Consider the following 19,661-nt stretch of genomic DNA (forward strand, 5'->3'; position numbering starts at 1 on the left):
TATGGATATCCAGTTTTACCAGCCCCACTTATTGAAGAGACTATCTTTTCCCCAGTGTATGTTGTAGCACCTTTGTCAAAAATGCATTCACTGTAGTTATGTGGATTTGTTTCCGGGTTCTCTACTCTGTTCCATTGGTCTATGTGTACTTTTTTGCTAGTACCATGCTGTTTTGTTTACTATAGCTCTGTAGTATAATTTGAAGTCAGGTAATGTGATTTCTCCAATTTTATTCCTTTTGCTTAACGTAGTTCTTTAGCTATTTGGGGTCTTCTGTGGTTCTATATAAATTTTAAGATAGTTTTTTTCTATTTCTGTGAAGAATGTCATTGGTGTTTTCATAGAGATTGCCTTGAATCTGTAATTTGCTCCGGGTAGCATGAACATTTAAAAAATATTGATTCTTCCAATCCATGAACATGGAATATCTTGCCATTTTTTGGTGTCCTCTTCAATTTCTTTCGTCAGTGTTTTATAGTTTTCATTATAAATATCTTTCACTTCTTTGGTTAAGTTAATTTCTAGGTATTTAATTCTATTTGTGGTTATTGCAAATGGAATTACTTTTTAATTTCTTTTTCACATTGTTCACTGTTGGCATATGGAAATGCAAATGATTTTTGTATGTTGACTTTGTTTCCTGCAACTTTACTGAATTGATGTATGAGTTCTAATAGTTTTTTGCAGTGTCTTTAGGTTTTTCCAGATAAAAGATTATATAATCTGCAAACAAGAATAATTTGTCTTCTTCCTTTCCAATTTGGATGCTCATTATTTCTTTCTCTTGTCTGACGGCCCTAGCTAGAACCTCCAGTACTATGTTGAATAACAGTGATGAAAGTGTACATCCTTGTTGTGTTCCAGATCTTAGAGGAAAGACTTTCAGTTTTTCTCCATTCAGTATAATACTATCAGTGTGTCTGTTGTATATTGCTTTTATTATGTTGAGGTATATTCCTTCTATACCCAGTTTTTTCAGGGTTTTTATCTTAAAGAATGTTGAATTTTATCAAATGATTTTTCAGCATCAGTTGAAATGACCCTATGGTTTTTATCCTCCATTATGTTGATATGATGCACCATATTTATTGATTTGCATCCCAGGGATAAATCCCAGTTGGTCATGATGAATTATATTTTTAATGTGTTGTTGAATTTGGTTTGCTAGTATTTTGTTGAGGATTTTTGCATCAACATTCATCATAGATATTGGTCTTTAATTTTTTTTTTTGTTTTTTTTTTTTTGATATGGCTTTGTCTGGTTTCAGTATCAGGGTAATACTGACCTCATAGAATAAGTTCAGAAGTATTCCATCCTCCTCTATTTTTTTTTGGAATAGTTTAAGTAGGATTGTATTAGTTCTTTAAATGTTTGGTAGAATTCAGCAGCAAAGTCATGAGGTCCTTGACTTTTCTTTATTGGAAGACTTTTTATTATGACTTTGAGCTTGTTACTTGTTATGGGTCTGCTTAGATTTTGGATTTCTTCCTGTTTGAATCTTGATTGTATGTGTTTAGAAATTTATTCACTTCTAGATTTTCCAATTTATCGGTATATGTTTGCTCATAATAGCCATTAAGGATAGTTTAAATTTCTGTAGTATCTGTTGTAATGTCTCATTTTTCATCTCTGATTTTATTTATTTGGATCTTCTCTCTTTTTTCTTAGTTGGTCTGAATAATGGTTTGTCAATTTTGTTTAAGTTTTCAAAAACCAACTTTTTGTTTTATTGATCTTTTGTATTGTTTTCTTCGTTTCCATTTTATTTATTTCTGCTCCGATCTTTATTATTTCTTTTCTTTGAATTTGGGGCTTGGTTTGCGCTTGATTTTCTAGTACTTTAAGATGCATCATTAGATTGTTTATTTAAAGTTTTTCTTCTTTTTTGATGTAGGCACTTATAGCTATAAATGTCCCTCTTAGTACTAATTTTGCTGTATCCCATAGCTTTTGGTATGTTGTGTTTCCATTATCACTTGTTTCAAGAAGTTTTTCAATTTCTTTCTTAATTTCTTCATTGACCTACTGGTCATTCAAGAGTGTATTGTTCAATTTCCATGTATTTGTATAGTTTCCAAGATTCATCCTTTTATTGATTTCTAGTTTTATTCCATTGTGGTCAGAGATGATCCTTGATATTATTTCAACTTTTTGAATGTTTTAAGACTTGTTTTGTGACCTAACATATGGTCTATTCTTGAGAATGACCCATGTTGCTGAGGAAAAAAATGCGTATTCTGCAGCCATTGGATAAAATATTCTGTAAATATTTATTGGATCCATTTGGTCTATAGTTCGGATGAAGTCTGATTTTTTTTTGTTGATTTTCTCTCTAGTAGACCTGTCCAATGCTGAAAGTCAGGTGTTGAACTCTCCAGCTATTACTGTGTTGGAGTCTATCTCTCTCTCCTAGTTATATAATATTTCCTTTATATATCTGAGTGCTCCAGTGTTGGGTGCATATACATTTACAATCATTATATTGTCTTGGTGAACTGATTCCTTTATCATTATTATAGTGAACATATTTGTCTCTTTTTTTTTTTTTTTTTTTTTTTTTGAGACGGAGTCTGGCTCTGTTGCCCAGGCTGGAGTGCAGTGGCTGGATCTCAGCTCACTGCAAGCCCCGCCTCCCGGGTTCACGCCATTCTCCTGCCTCAGCCTCCCAAGTAGCTGGGAGTACAGGCGCCCGCCACCTTGCCCGGCTAATTTTTTTTTGTATTTTAGTAGAGACGGGGTTTCACCGTGTTAGCCAGGATGGTCTCGATCTCCTAACCTCGTGATCCGCCCGTCTCGGCCTCCCAAAGTGCTGGGATTACAGGCTTGAGCCACCGCGCCCGGCTTGTCTCTTCGTATAGCTTTTGTCTTGAAATCTTGTTTTTCTAATATAAGTATAGTGACTTCTGCTCTTTTTTGGTTTCCATTGACATGGAATATATTAACCCATCCCTTTATGTTCAGTACGTGTGTCTTTATAGGTGAAGTGTGTTTCTTGTAGGCAACAAATCAATGGACCTTGTTTTCTATCCATACAGCCACCTTATGTCTTTTGATTGGAGGGTTTAGTCTGTTTACATTCAATGTTATTACTGATAAGTAAAGACTTACTTTTGCTATTTTGCTATCTGTTTTCTGGTTCTTTTGTGATCTTCTCTTCCTTCTTTTTTTTTTTTCCTGTCTTTCTTTAAGTGAAGATGATTTTCTCTGGTGATAGGATTTAGCTTCTTTCTTTCTATTTTTTGTGTATCTATTGCATGATTTTTTGGTTTGAAATTACCATGATTCTTGCAAATGCTATATTATAACCCATCATTTTAAGCTGATAACAACTTAACACTGTTTGCATAAACAAGCAAGCAAACAAACAAACAAAAAACTAATAAAAATTCTATGCCAAACTTGTCCAACCTGTGGCCTGCAGGTTGCATGTGGCCCAGGATGACTTTGAATGTGGCTCAACACAAATTTGTAAACTTTCTTAACATGATATGAGACTTTTTTTGTGATTTTTTTTTTTTTTCTTATCAGCTATCATTGGTGTTAATGTATTTTTATGTATGACCCAATGCACAAACTTCTTTGAATGTAGCCCAGGGAAGCCAAAAGATGGATTACCCCAGTGTATGCCTTAACTTCACCTCCCCATTTTTTTTGAACTTTGTGTTGTTTATCTTTACATATTTATATCTTATTGTACTCTCTGTGTCTTGAAAAGTTGTTGTTGTATTCCCAGACAAGATGGCCAAATAGGACACCTCTGGTCTGCAGATCCCAGTGAGACTAATGCAGAAGGTGGGTGAATTCTGGATTTCCAATTGAAGTACCTGGCTGATCTCACTGGGACTGGTTAGATAGTGGGTGCAGTCATTGAAGGGTGAGCAGAAGCAGGGTGAGATGTCACCTCACCTGGTGAGAGACCGTGCCATGAGGGACAGTGCTATTCAGTCCAGATACTATGCTTTTCCCATGGTCTTCACAACCCACAGACCAGGAGATTCCCTCGGGTGCCTACACCACAAGGGCCCTGGGTTTCAAGCACAAAACTGGGCAGTCATTTGGGCAGACACTGAGCTAGCTGCAGTAGTTTTTTTTGGTACCCCAGTGGCACCTGGAATGCTAGCAAGACAGAACCATTCACTCCCCTGGAAAGGAGGCTGAAGCCAGGGAGCCAAGTGGTCTTGCTCAGTGGATCCCACCTCTACAGAACCCAGCAAGCTAAGATCCACTGGCTTGAAACTCTTGCTGCCAGCACAGCAGTCTGAAGTTGACCTGGGACACTTGAGCTTGGTGGGAGGAGGGGCATCCACCATTACTGAGGCTTGAATAGGTGGTTTTTCCCCTCACAGTGTAAACAAAGCCACGAGGAAGTTCAGACTGGGCGGAGCCCACCACAGCACCACAAATCCACTGTAGCCAAACTGCCTCTCTAGATTCCTCCTCTCTGGGCAGGGCATCTCTGAAAGGCAGCAGGCCCAGTAAAGGGCTTAAAGATAAAACTCCCATCTCCCTTTGACAGAGCACCTGGGGGAACAGGTGGCTCTGGGCACAGCTTCAGCAGACTTAATCGTTCCTGTCTGCCAGCTCTGAAGAGAACAGTGGATCTCCCAGCACAGTGCTTGAGCTCTGCAAAGGGACAGACTGCCTCCTCAAGTGGGTCCCTGACCCCTATGCCTCCTGACTTGGAGACACCTCTCAGCAGGGATTGACAGATACCTCATATGGAGGAACTCTTGCTGACATCTGGCAGGTGCCCCTCTGAGATGAAGCTTCCAGAGGAAGGAGCAGGCAGCAATCTTTGCTGTTCTGCAGCTTCTGCTGGTGATACCCGGGCAAACAGGGTGTGGAATGGACCCCTAGCAAACTCTAGCAGATCTGCAGAAGAGGGGCCTGTTACAAGGAAAAGTAACAAACATTAAGCAATAGCACCAGCATCAATAAAAAGGACGACCACACAAAAACTCCATTTGAAGGTCCCCAACAGCAACAACCAAAGGTAAATAAATCCAAGAAGATGAGGAAATACCAGCACAAAAAGGCAGAATATTCCCAAAACCAGACTGCCTCTTCTCCAAAGGATCACAAATCCTTGCCAGCAAGGGAAAAAAGTTGGGCAGAGAATGATTTTGATGAATTGATAGAAGTAGGCTTCAGCAGGTGGATAATAACAAGCTCCTTCGAGCTAAAGGAGCATGTTCTAACCCAATGCAAGGAAGCCAAGAACGTTGATAAAAGGTTAGAGGTATTGCTAACTAGAATAACTAGTTTAGAGAAGAACCTAAATGACTTGATAGAGCTCAAAAACACAGCACAAGAATTTGGTGAAGTATACACAAGTATCAATAGCCGAATTGATCAAGTGGAAGAAAGGATATCAGAGATTGAAGATCAACTTAATGAAATAAAGCATGAACACAACATTAGAGAAAAAATAAAAAGGAATGAACGAAGCCTCTTAGAAATATGAGACAGTGTGAAAAGACCAAACCTACATTTGATTGGTGTACCTGAAAGTGACGGGGAGAATGGAACCAAGTAGGAAAACACACTTCAGGATATTATCCAGGAATACTTACCCAACCTAGCAAGACAGGCCAACATTCATGTTCAGAAAATACAGAGAACACCACAAAGATATTTGTTGAGAAGAGTAACCCCAAGACACATAATTGTCAGATTCACCAAGGTTGAAAAGAAGGAAAAAATGTTAAGGGCAGCCGGAGAGAAATATCGGGTTATCCACAAAGGGAAGCCTATTAACTAACAGTGGACCTCTCTGCAGAATCCCTACAAGCCAGAAGAGAGTGGGGGCCAATATTCAACATTCTTAAAGAAAAGAACTGTCAACCCAGAATTTCATATGCAGCCAAACTAAGCTGCATAAGTGAAGGAGAAATAAAATCCTTTACAGATGAGCACATGCTGAGGCATTTTGTTGCCACCAGACCTGCCTTACAAGGGCTCCTGAAGGAAGCACTAAATATGGAAAGGAAAAACTGGTACCAGCCACTGAAAAACAAACCAAAATGTAAAAATCATTGAAACTATGAAGAAACTGCATCAACTAATGGGCAAAAATAACCAGCTAGCATCATAATGACAGGATCAAATTCACACATAACAATATTAACCTTAAATATAAATGGGAAAAACAGAAAACCAAACACCACATGTTCTCATTCATAAGTGGGAGTTGAAGAATGAGAACACATGGACACAGGGAGGGGAACGTCACACACCAAGGCCTGTTGGGGGACGGGGGGCTAGGGGAGGGATAGCATTTGAAGAAATATCTAATGGAGGTGATGGGTTAATGGTTGCAGCAAACCACCATGGCATCTGTATACTTATGTAACAAAACTGCACATTCTGCACATATACCCCAGAACTTAAAGTAAAATAAAAGAAATAAAATAAAAGGTAAATAAGTAAAGACATCAAAATAGCTTACAAAGTAATAAATTAATATGGCTACTAAATATATGAAAAAAGTATTTGATTTCACCAATAACCAAAGGTATACAAATTAAAACAGATATGTTTTTATTTGTTTATAAATTATCAACAGTAAAGAATAATCAGTATTGACAATATGGAGTAATATACACTCTCATACAACAATTAGGGAAATGTGAATTGCCACAAACTTTCTGGAAAAATCTTCAGCAATATGAATCAGCATTTCCTATATTCCACATGTTTATGGTTACTCCTAGTAATATTTCCTTAACATTGTTCTTTAAATATGTATATAATTAAAAAAATAAATTATAAAGGTATTACCTTTATGATAGTATATTATTACCATTATAATAAACATATTAACATTGTCAAAGCACATTCAAATAATATAGAAAAGGCAGAAGTCCTTCTATGCTACTTTACCTCTTGTGAGTAAAGTACAACTATCATTGGTGTCTTTTCTTACAAGTCTCTTTTGCTGAATTTCCTGTGTAAATCAAGAAATATTTTATTTGCTTTGAGCACTCTTTTTTGTTCAATGGGAATTTATATTAGTCAAGTTTGACCATCTTATTCTGCGGTAATAAACCAGCACCAAAATTCTGTGGCTTCACATACAAAGGTACATTTTTTCACTGTGCATAGCCATTCTTCCAAGCAATGATGTTGCTATCTGCACCTGTATATTGTAGCTATGTCACTTGGAACATATGTATTCAAGGTTTCTGATGTAGGGGAAGGAGATAGTCATGCACTGATTCTGAAATGTTTTGGCTCAGAAATGGCAAATATTAATTCTACTCACAGCTCATTGGTTAAAACTAGCCGTGTACATACTAAATGGCTGAGAAATATGGTGAAATGTATAGATATTTGGTATGCAGTAAATATCTCTGCCATAATAGCATGTGTATTGTTTCTCTTTATTTTCCTTCACTTACAATGTATATGGCAGGCAGAAATGATAAGCTCAGGCAAAAATTGACTTTATTTCAAGCAAAGAGAGAGGCAAATAGAAATTGTCTAGTGATTTAGGGACATGTAGTTTGAAACACTCATCCATTTCTGGATACTAAATTAAGAGATAAACCTGAAAAGGGTTTTGAGGGAAAAAAAAATCCTTGGGTCCTAATGTGAATGTATTTAATGTCACTGAACTATACACTTAAAAATGATTCAAATGGTAAATTTTATGTTATGTTATGTATATTTTACAATCATAGAATGTGTATAAGAATGCTTAAACAAAGTAAATCAGACTTGAAACCAAGCTTACATTAAGGTTATTGCTTTTCCACTCAAGCCTATTATATCAGTGGCCTCAAAGTAACCATCACCAAGTTAAGAGTGAGGACAGGTATGAGGATTAAAGAGCAAGAAAATAAAGTAGGCTTGAACATAGGTGATGGTTATTGGTACATGAAACTGGCTGGAAGCACATAGATCAAAGTGTTTGAGGGAATTGTATTACCAAAGAAAAGTTAAGTCTGGCCTAAAAAAATCCTGTTTCTGTAAAACAATCATGGATTCCTAAAGCTTCACAAGCAGAATAAGCACTGCAAAATTGTGTAGTTCTTATGGAGGGAATTCACCCCAGTGTCACTTTATGTATAGCCATAGGGGTAAAGACAAGAAAGAAAGTCACACTTGAGAACAGAATCAGATCAGAATCAAGGAACTTCCATGTCTATGGAAATGAGACATCAGAGTTCTTGCCCAGTAGGATTTTACAATTTCTATGGACCAATGACTGCTGTATGGCACCCATCCTTCCCTTTTTCATATGGGAGTGGTCAGAGAGGTGGACTGGGACAGAGACAGCTAGCTGTCCACCAAAATTTTTGCTCCTTCTTTCACATGGTAAGTTGTTATCCAGCCAAAGATAGCCCCCTCTTCGATTTACACATGACCACTTCTCACAAGGGAGTGTGAGCAGAATTGATCAGGGTAACTTCTAGGCTTGAATTTCTAAGAAGCAGATTCACCTTTTCTTTGTACTCATTGGCTAATTGGATGTAAAGAACTTATACCCCAAGGCTTGGTGGAGTTACAAGCTGGAAGGATCTGAGTCTGAATCATTGTGTAGTAGAAAACCATCTGTTGATTAGGACTACACACAATGGATTGTTATAGGAATGAAAAATAGACTCATTGAGATAAGCCACTCAAATTCTATAATTTATTCATTTCAGCTCTTGGGGTTACCCTAAACTAGGAGTTGTTAAGCCCCAGCCCATGACCAAATCTGGCTTGCTGCCTACTTTCGTATGGCCCATGAGTACAGAATAACTTTTATAATTTTGTCATTAAAAAGATAGAAGTAAAAGTAATCTTTCCTAACACATGAAGATTATTTGAAACTTAAATTTTTAGTGTCCATAAATAAAAATATTTTTCTTTAAACATAGTCATACTCAGTCACTTATGTGTTTCCTAGGGCTGGCTTTTTGCAGCTGTGTCAGAGTTCAGTAGTTGCCACAACATCATTACATCAGGAACCAGAAAGCTTAAGTATTTACTCTCTGACACCTTACAGAAAGTTTTCTTACCCTTGTTCTAAACAAGAAAAACAAAAAAGCGTGAACTTATTCCATGTCAGTACATCAGCTCTTGTACTATACTTTTCCACCAATCCTAGGGGACCTTGCCAGGCAACTATTTCCTACTCTATGATTTGTCTTTTCACTTTCTTGATAGTGTCCTTTGAAATACAAAAGGTTTTACTTTTGATGACATTGAGTTTATTTATTTTTCTTTGTTGCTTGTACTTTTGGTGTCATAGCTAAGAATCCTTTGCCAAACCCAAGGTTATGATTTATTCTTATCTTTTCTTCTAAGAGTTTTGTAGTTTTAACTCTTGAATTTAGGTCTTTGGTTTATGTTAGTTAATTTTTGTACTTGGTGTAAGGCAAGGGTCCAACTTTATTCTTTTGCATATGGCTGTCTTGTTGTTCTAGTATTATTTGTTGAAAAGACCATACTTAACCCATTGCATAGTCTTGACACCATTGTTGAAATCAATTAACTATAGATGTGTGAATTTATTTCTGAACTATCATGGGGTCTCCTTACCACCTTCTGTTGTGTGTGTTTTACCAAGTATTCCAGCTCTCTGATAGCACGTACAAAACCATAACATTTATGCTTTTAAACAATATTTTTTGCTTTTGCAATTAGTTTGACTGGAGCCAACTGAAAGGCTCTCATGTTGGTGCAGCTAGATGTTGATTGGTTTGATGTCCACGATAGCTGCTTCTTTCCTTCTCCTTCTCCTTCTCCTTCTCCTTCTCCTTCTCCTTCTCCTTCTCCTTCTTCTTCTTCTCCTTCTTCTTCTTTTTTACATGTATTGTGTTTAGGTTGGAATAGACGGACTATGAGGAGATAGATGGTCATGTCACTCTTCATACAGACTTTCCTTTAGTTAGCTTGTGCTTTCTCACAACAGGGCAGTTTTAGGGTAGTTGGACTCGTGGCTGGCTTCCTGTAGACCAAGGTAGAGGTTGCAAGCTCCTTTGACCTAGCTAACACGTCAATACAGCAACATTACATGGTGCTTCAGTAACGTTCAGTGGTATGATCAGATGATCAAGTTCTCCTTTTTCCAAGATTCTGGAGAATTGATAAAGGCAAGAATAAGACAATTAAAATGTATTATCACCGATGTCAGGTGAAAGCAAATTGCTTCTGGTTTTCTCTGCTCATTGGATAATGAAAAAAGGTAGTATTTTCTGATTAATAGTGAAATTATTGGTTGCCTATGAGGGCCAAAAGATGTGTTTATGTGCTCAATTAAAGAGCTTACATTTGGAATAGCAGATAAAATGGAGAAGGGGAATATAGTTAGTAATAATTCATTGTCATTCTCCAAAACCCTTGTCTTTTTCACAGGTGAAGCAGGAGAGTTAAATGGAGAAAGTGAGAAGAATCACCATTCCTGCATTTTTCAGTTTTTTTGTATGGTGACACTGCTGCCTGCAATTCTCCAGGGATGAGATATTGCTTTTCAATTTCTATTTTGGTACAAATATGTAAGTATAGAGACTTGTAATTGGACATTTTATTATATTTGCTCACATTGCATGAATTTGGTAGTCAATGTAGATTCTATAAATTGCTCAATAACTTGCAAAATATTCCCTAGAAAACAGAACCTGACTATTATTAAAAAATCAAAAATAACAATGCTGGCAAGGTTGTAGAGAAAACAGCATGCTTATACACTGCTGGTGGGAATGTAAACCAGTTAAGCCATTGTGGAAAGCAGTTTGGTGATTTCTCAGAGAACTTAAAACAGAATTACCATTTGACACAACCACCTTATTATTGGGTATATATTCAAAGAAATAGAAACAATTCTACCAAAAAGACACATGCATACATATGTTCATTGCAGCACAATTCATAATAACAAAGAAATAGAATCAACCTAAATGTCCATCAGCAGTAGACTGGATTAAAAAAATATGGTACATATCCACAATGGAATACTATGCAGCCATAAAAAAGAATGAGACCATGTCTTTTGCAGCAACATAGATGGAGCTGGAGGTCATTATCCTAAGTAAACTAACATGGGAACAGAAAACCAAATACCGTATGTCCTCACTTTAAGTGGGGAGTTAAGCTTTGGATACATATGGACACAAAGAATAGCACAGTAGACACCAGTGCCTAGTTGAGGGTGAGGGGTAGTAGGATCAAAAACCTACCTATTAGGTACTATGTTTATTATCTGGCTGAACAAATAATCAGTACATCAAACTCCTGCAACATGCAATTTACGTATATAACAAACCTGCATGTGTACCCCTGAACTTAAAATAGAGTTTTTAAAAAAAAATATATAAACAGAGCCTGAATAAAGCAGGAAAAGGGAACAGGAGTGAACTGGAGAGGGAGGGGGAGTAAATGCAAAGGGAGTTTTATCAATCTGACACAGCTGCTCCTTCTGGTGCTTCTGCTCTTTTGCTTCTTAATTGTTAATCAGTTTCAAACTTAAAGAAAAACTGCAAGCTCAGAACAAGGATTTCTTTTTCCTTAATTTTCCAAGAGTAAATTTCCAATATAATGCCCCATTACTCTTGAATTCTTTCATGTACATTTCCAACAAACGAGAACAATCTGCTACACAATCATAATATAACCATCAAAATTAAGAAAATTCATTACAGATACATTACTGCCATCTAATCTTGAGACTCTGTTCAATTTTTCCAATTGTACCAATAATATCCTTTGTAGCTAAAGGATCCATTCCATTACGTCATTTTTTTTTTTTTTTTTTTTGAGACAGAGTCTTACTCTGTTGCCCAGGTTGGACTGCAGTGGCACAATCTCAGCTCACTGCAACCTCCGCCTTCTGGGTTCACACCTTTCTCCTGCCTCAGCCTCCCGAGTAGCTGGGACTACAGGTCCCCATCACCACGCCCGGCTAATTTTTTGTATTTTTAGTAGAGATGGGGTTTCACCGTGTTAGTCAGGATGGTCTTGATCTCCTGACCTCGTGATCCACCCACCTCGGCCTCCCAAAGTGCTGGGATTACAGGCGTGAGCCACCGTGCCTGGCCTTTTTTTTTTTTTTTTTTTTTTTTTAAATATATGAGAGTCTCAGTATGTTGTCCAGACTGGTCTTGAACTCCTGGGCTCAAGAAATCTTCCTGCCTCAGCCTCTGAGTAGCTGGGAACTACAGGCACGTGCTATCGCAACTGGCTTTACATTGCTTTTAGTTGTCATGTCCTTTTATTCTGTCAGTCCGAAGTCTCAGTCTTTCCTTGATTTTCATGGTTATGACACTTTTGAAGATTACAGACCAGTTATCGCATAGAATCTTCCTTAATCTGTGTCTGATGTTTCATCATTACTAGATTCAGGTTATGCATCTTTGACAGAAATATCACAGAAGCCATACTGTGTTCTTCCCATTGCATCCTATCAAGTGGTGAACAATTCTGATTTGTTCCATAACGGGTGAGGTTACGTTTGATCAGTTGATTAAGGTGGTGCTTATCAGCCTTCTACACTGTAAAGTCATACTTTTACACTTTGTAATTTCTAAAATTTTTTGTAGTTACTTTGAGATAATGTAAATACTCTGTTCCTGTCAAATTTTAATTTTTTTCATGTATGTATTACATCATTTGGGGCTTATAAATTTGTTTTATTCAATGGGTTATAATTCACTACTTTCATTATTTTGCTGATAAAATTGTGCCAGATTTGGCCAGTGTTATGTGCCTTCAAGCTGGCTTGTGTGTCTTGGTAACATGTCACCAATTTTAGCAAACTTATTTTGTGGCACAAGATGTTCTAGGTTCATTTTGAATTTTCTCTGTACCAGCCTTGGAATCAGCCCTTCTTCCAAAGAGATCTGGCTCCTTTTAGTGGAGAATAATGTTTAAAAATCAGTATCTGGGCACTACTAAGTATGTGCATTGCTTTTGTGGAGTTTCAGCTCTCAGTGCCCACAGCTAGAGAACATACATACACACACACACACACCCCCACCCACCCAGAAGTTCAAATCTGTACTTCTTTCTGTCTATATAACTTCAGGACCATGATGTCAGCCCTGTATTTCCCATTTCAATCTAATACCACAGGGTTCAATCTAGTTTTCTCTGTTTCTCTCTTTGTAACTCCCACCTCTAACAGTGAGAAATCTGCTCCTATTATCTTTTATATATTTATTTGATCAGTCTCCTGAGTGTAACCAATCTCATGTTGCTGCTGCTTTTCCCCGTCCCCCCTGCCCCCCATGGATGCCCCCTTACTTCGTTTGGCTCCAGCACTCCATTGATGCCACCACAGATCCCTTCCTTCTCTTCAACCTTTCTCCCTACCTCCCCCAGGGTGGGTGCATATTTTGCTTGGCCTCAGTTCTTGGATTTTGGATTGAATTGTTCAGGAAATGAAGAGAAAGAAAAGGAAGAGAAAAAAAAAAAAAGGAAAAGGAAAGGAAAGAGGGGTGGAAGAAATAGGAAATAAAAAGAGAGTGGTAAAAATCCAGAAAAGAGAAAAGGAAAGAAAAAGAGGAAAAAAGAAAAGGAAGCTGCATTCTACAACTTATTTTCAATGAAATTCTTATTTAATTTTTTTTTTTTTTTAGAAATGGGGTCTTGCTATATTGCCCAGGCTGATCTCAAACTCCTGGACTCAAGTGATCCTCCCACCTTGGCCTCTCAAAGTGCTGAGATTATAGGCATGAGCCACCATGCCCGGTTGCTACAACTTCTTAATAAGCCCTGTGATTGCTTTATCCCACTGAATGCCATCTGGGAGGCTGTATAAAACTATTGTAAGTCTGAACAATCAGTTCAAAGAGAGGAAGAACTCATTCCTATCCCCTATTTCCCACTGGGCAAGTACTCCCCATGGGACATTAACTGCCCTGTCCTTCTGGTTACATCACTCTGCCTCAGCACTCTCTAGGGAAGCTAGAGGCTCCTCAGGCCTGGTCACACAGCAACGGTTTTTTCTCTTGGTTAGGGGGCCCTGCATCTTTATCTGAAGCAGTGGCAATAGCAACAGCAGCAAATGGCCTCCATGACACTCAAGCCAACGCTATGGCCATTCTGACAAGTAAACGAGGCAAATATGTGAATCTGGACTTGTTATTAAACTGAACTGGTATAGTCCATCTCTCCTGAGGGGAAAAATATAAGTCTAATTCTTCAAGTTGCTGGCCAGTTTCAGAATAATAGCAAACCAAGCTCCAGTTCAACTCTTGCAGTTTGTCCCAGAATTAAAATTATTATCCGATATCTTCTTCCACCACCCATTCTAGATGATTCTCTTTCTCAGACAGTACTTAAACAGCTGGATTGCTTGCAGTGGAATGACCAAGCTCTCCATTCTCAAGTGGTATGAGCTTTTAGCTTACCTTTCCTTGAGGACCAAGGATTCTGCTATTGCACACTTATTGTTATGCGGTCATAGGAATGTCAAGAGATCCCACAGAACCTTCACTGGATTCCTCCTGGCAATCAAGATTGGTCACTCCAGTCTCTACTTGCTGATTTTCTGGCAGGAGGGGTCTGCTATTGCCCACTTGCAGCAGTCTTTGGGCATAAAAATCTCAACAGGTAACGTGGTAAAGCCTCTTGGTTCCTCATGACAATCAAGGTTATGTTAATCCGCCTTGGCCGTTAGGTTTACTGGCATGAGGAGCCCAAAATGTCCAGAGAAAATAAGATCTTACCATGTCCTGTCGTGGAAGAATTCCCCTAGTGGGAACCAGGACCTCTAAATGGGGCAGAGCCAAGGGTCAGGGTTAGAAAGAACAAATTCTGCAAGCAGGTTGTTGGTAACCATGGCAGGAGAGACTGCTCCTAATTCTTTATCTTGGTATCCACATTTGTATATTCTAACTATAGAGAACACAGCACCATTTATTAGCCACTGGTTAAGTGCATTCAGGCATCCTGGAAGACAGAGCCCAAATCCCACAAGGCATGTTCCTTAAGCTGGAAACTTAGCTAAATCTTCAAGCACCATTCCTTTATTTTATAAGGCTGGCCCATAAAAAGTGACACTTGAGATTTTCCATGTTCTTTCTTCTGCTTACTTGATACAAAACACCATGGTGACCTTAGAAGTGTGTATTAAATATGGCAGAGCCACATCATGGAAGGAACTAACATAACAAATGAAGATCACTCATCGATTAGTAATATTCATTTCAGATTTTATCTGAGCCAAATGTAAATTTTATTGTGTTTTAGTTATTATAGATTTAGGAAATTATTTGTTATATTAGCTAGAGTAACCCTAGTAACGCAATACTTTAGTTAGGGCAAAGCCTGAGTGAAACTCCCACCTTTACAGAAACTCAAAATAATAATCACATGAAAATTAAGCCACGGTGTATCTTTGTTGATACCTACCTCTTCTCAGACTATTCACAACTGATTCTAAATTTGTAAGACCTGGTTAAAAGGCATAATAATATTAGTGATTTTTAATCATCTAGACATGTATTAGTCCACTTTCATACTGCTATCAAGAAATACCTAAGACTGAGTAATTCATAAAGAAAAAGAAGTTTAATGGATTCACAGTTCCACATGGCTGGGGAGGCCTCACAATCATGGTGGAAGGCGAAGGAGGAGCATAGACACATCTTAACATGGCGGCAGGAAAGAGAGCATATGCAGGCCTTTATAAAACCATCAGGTCTTGTGGGACTTATTCACTATCAAGAGAACAGGATGAGAAAAACCCGCCCCATGATTCAATTACCTCCCACCGTGTCCCTCCTGCAACACATGGGGTTTATGGGAGCTACAATTCAAGATGAGATTTGGATGGGGATATAGCCAAACTATACCAAGACTATTCTATTTTATTCTGAATTTGCCAACTCGTCTTTACTCTCATCAACAATGACTGTCATATTCTGTGCTCCAACTTAGACTGCTCAGCTGCAACCTGTGCAACGTGAAATAAAAAATGTCTCCTCTCTTTCAGGAGAAGAGGAATGCCATTCAAGCAGCCCATATTGACAGAGAGAAAGAACGGTTCAACTTCATTTTTAATGGTGACACTGTACATACAACATAAGAGGAACTGTTTACTGCATATTCTGTATTACTTTCCTAAATGGTTTTCAGTAGCAACATGAAAAGAAAGTGATTATACTTATTCTTTAACACTATATGCTTTCTCTACGCCTTAGATCAGTGGTTTTCATCTGGTATGATTTTTGTCCTCAGGGGACATAGGGAAATGTCTGGAGACATTTTTTGATTGTCATGACTCTTGAGGATGCTACCGGCATCTAGCAGGTAAGTACAAAAATGCTGCTAAACATCCTACCACAAAGAATTATACAGTCCAAAATGTCAACAGTGTGGAGGAACTCTGTCTTAGATTGTGATATTTCAAGTTACCTTCTTTAACGTCATTTAATTTCTAGTTAAATCCCAAACCACACCAAAATAAAATAACTGAAACCACTACCAGGTGGGGGAAACAGAATAAACTTAATTGTCAATTTGCAGTTACAGCATTTTTGATATAAAATGCCACCAAAAAAGATGTATTACCCTCCTACTTATATATTTATTATATCATCTGTCAAAACAGTAAGGCCAACCTCATTTTTACAGTTCGTTCTCCGGTGTGCTCCTATTCTTGTTTTTCAGAATGGAGCATCACATACCAGATGTTCTAGGTTTGCAAGTGGATCACCAAAACTGAGGTAAATGCAGCAATTTGCTTCAGCAAATGAAAATCCCCTCAACATAGGCATGGATAGAGAGTCTGAAGGACAGTGATCGGGGTGCTCATAGCCACACATGAAAACAGGAACCTGGCAGGGAGAAAGCCCAGATTTCTTGGTTTCTTGCCAAGCATTCACAGCTGTCTTAGAGGGGATAGAGAACACCTAGAGGTCTCACACTTCTCTAATTTTCCTTGGAGCTGCTCTGTGATTAGGGAGTAGAATTGTGGGATAGTGTAAATGTGTGCTGTAAATGAAGGGGCAACATGTAGCTTCTTGCTACTTTAATATAAACTCTATTGACTTTACTGAACTTCACCTTATTTCACAAACCTGGCAAACATAAAAAAAAACATGCTAGCTCATCTGGGCTTTTTTTTTCTTTCCCTTTCTCCAAATGTATTCAAGTTTGAGAGGTGGTTCAAACTTGTTAGTCAGGAAAAAAGTTGGTTTCCACTTTCCTATTCAGAGCAATGTAACTGACACTACAAAAAACAGTGTCATATCTGGGGGATATGTATGTGTTTTTTGTAGTATCAATTATATATGGGTAGTCATATATATAAGATATATATATATATATGTATATAATGGTACACACACACACACACACACACACACCCCCTTCTGAAAGATGTCATTATTTTTCACCATGGAAATTAAAGTATTGTTGGTTTAGGTTGAAAACCATAAAATCACAACAATAAAAAAGAATCAATGATAGGAAATTTAAAAATAAATAAAATTATATTAACACATATGGGACCTGTATCCGCCAAGACAAAACACCTGACTCACATTTCGTTTTGATCTGTTTCATTTCCACAATCTTCTAGATGCATCTAGTTAGTTGTTTTCTTCCTTTTAAGCGTGCTATAGGAGATGACCCTCATTTCAGTCACACTGCCTTTCAATGGTCAGCAGTCCTGTCTTCTCAGAACCAGTTTTCGTACATCAAATTCGACAACTGCATTACTCTTTCAAAAAGGCAGTTAGTTGCTCAAACTCCAAATGTTAAAATCACTTGTACTACAGCCATGTACTGCATAATTATGTTTCAGTCAGTGATGGACTGAATATACAATGACGTTCCCATAAGATTATAACACCATATTTTTACTGTATCTTTTGATTGTATTACAGTTGCCTACAGATTCAGTACAGCAACATGCTGTGCAGGTTTGTGGCCTAGGAGTAATAGGCTAAACCATACAGTATAGATGTGTAATAGGCTATACCATCTAGGTTTATGTAAGTATACTCTACGATGTTTGTACAATGACATAATCACCCAACACATTTCTCAGAAGGTATCCCTGTCATTAGGAATGCATGAGTGTGTTAGTCTGTTCTTGTCCTACCATAAAGAAATACCTGAAACTGGCTAATTTATAAAGAAAAGAGGTTTAATTGACTCATGGTTCCACAGGCTGTACAGGAAGCATGGCTAGAGAGGACTTAGGAAATGTTTAATCATGGCACAAGTGGAAGCAGGCACATCTTACATGTCCAGAGCAGGAGGAAGAGAGCAATGAGGGAGGTGCTACACACTTTTAAACAACCAGATCTAATGAGAACTCACTCACTATCATGAGAACAACAAGGGGGAAAATTTGACCCCATGATCTAATCACCTCCCAGCAGGCCCCTCCTCCAATATTGGGGATTTATTAACTTTTTTCTTGTAGACAATCACAATATTTGGAGAAAGAATGAAAATAAAAAGAGGAAAATACAGGTATAGAATTAACTAGGCAATGTGCTTTGTGTTTAAATGATTATCTTAATCCAATCTTGGTCAAAGAGCCATTGTTTCCTTCAATAATTTAAATAAGCTTTGTTGGTCAGCAACTTCAAAGATTGAAGGTAGATAAGCCCACATAGATGAGAAAGAAGCAACACGAAAATGCCAAAAGCTCGAAAAATCAGAGTGACCCTTTTCCTTTAAATGACCACAACACGTCTTCAGCAAGGGCTCAGAACTGTGCTGAGGCTGAGATGGCTGAAATGACAGAAGTAGGCTTCAGGATGTGGATAGTAACAAACTTCTCTGAGCTAAAGGAGCATGTTATAACCCAATGCAAAGAGGCTAAGAATAATGACAAAACAATACAGGAGCTGACAACCGCTTTAGAGAGGAACATACCATCCTGTTAGAGCTGAAAAACACACTACAAGAACTTCACAATGCAATCACAAGTATTAATAGCAGAATAGACCAAGCAGAGGAAAGAATCTCAGAGCTTGAAGTCTGGTTTCTGAATTAAGACAAGCAGAAAAGAATAGAAAAAAAAAAAAAAAGAATGAAAAGGAATGAACAAAACTTTTGAGAAAGATGGGGTTATGTAAAGAGACCAAATCTACAACTCATTAGGGTACCTGAAAGAGACAAGGAGAATGGAACCCATTTAGAAAACATCCTTCAGGTTATTATTCAGGAGAACTTCTCCAAGCTAGCAAAATAGGCCAACATTCAAATATAGGAAATGCAGAGAACCCCAGTAAGATGCTCCACAAGAAGATTAACCCCAAGACACATAATCATTAGATTCTCCAAGGTCAAAATGAAACAAAAAATGTTAAGGACAGCCAGAGAGAAAGGCTAGGTTACCTGCAAAGGGAAGCCCATCAGACTAACAACAGACCTCTCAGTGGAAACCCTACAAGCCAGAAGAGATTGGTGGCTAATATTCAACATTATATATATATATGTAATTATATATATTTATATATGTAATTATATATATTTATATATTATATATATATAAATTTTAATGTACAGAATGATGTTATTACAACCACCATTATTATTTTCATCCATTCCAATAGGTAAAATTTGAAACACCTAACTTGTTTTAGATGGAACATTTTGACAACAAAATCAAAACTAAGTTTGAATGCCCTCAGACATGCTTATATTCCTCAGTGTTCTCAATCTCCACTATTCGTAAGTCTCTAATTCATTCTACTGAATAAAAATT

This window comes from Macaca thibetana, chromosome 5 (genome assembly GCF_024542745.1).
Source record: "Macaca thibetana thibetana isolate TM-01 chromosome 5, ASM2454274v1, whole genome shotgun sequence".
Taxonomy (NCBI): domain Eukaryota; kingdom Metazoa; phylum Chordata; class Mammalia; order Primates; family Cercopithecidae; genus Macaca; species Macaca thibetana.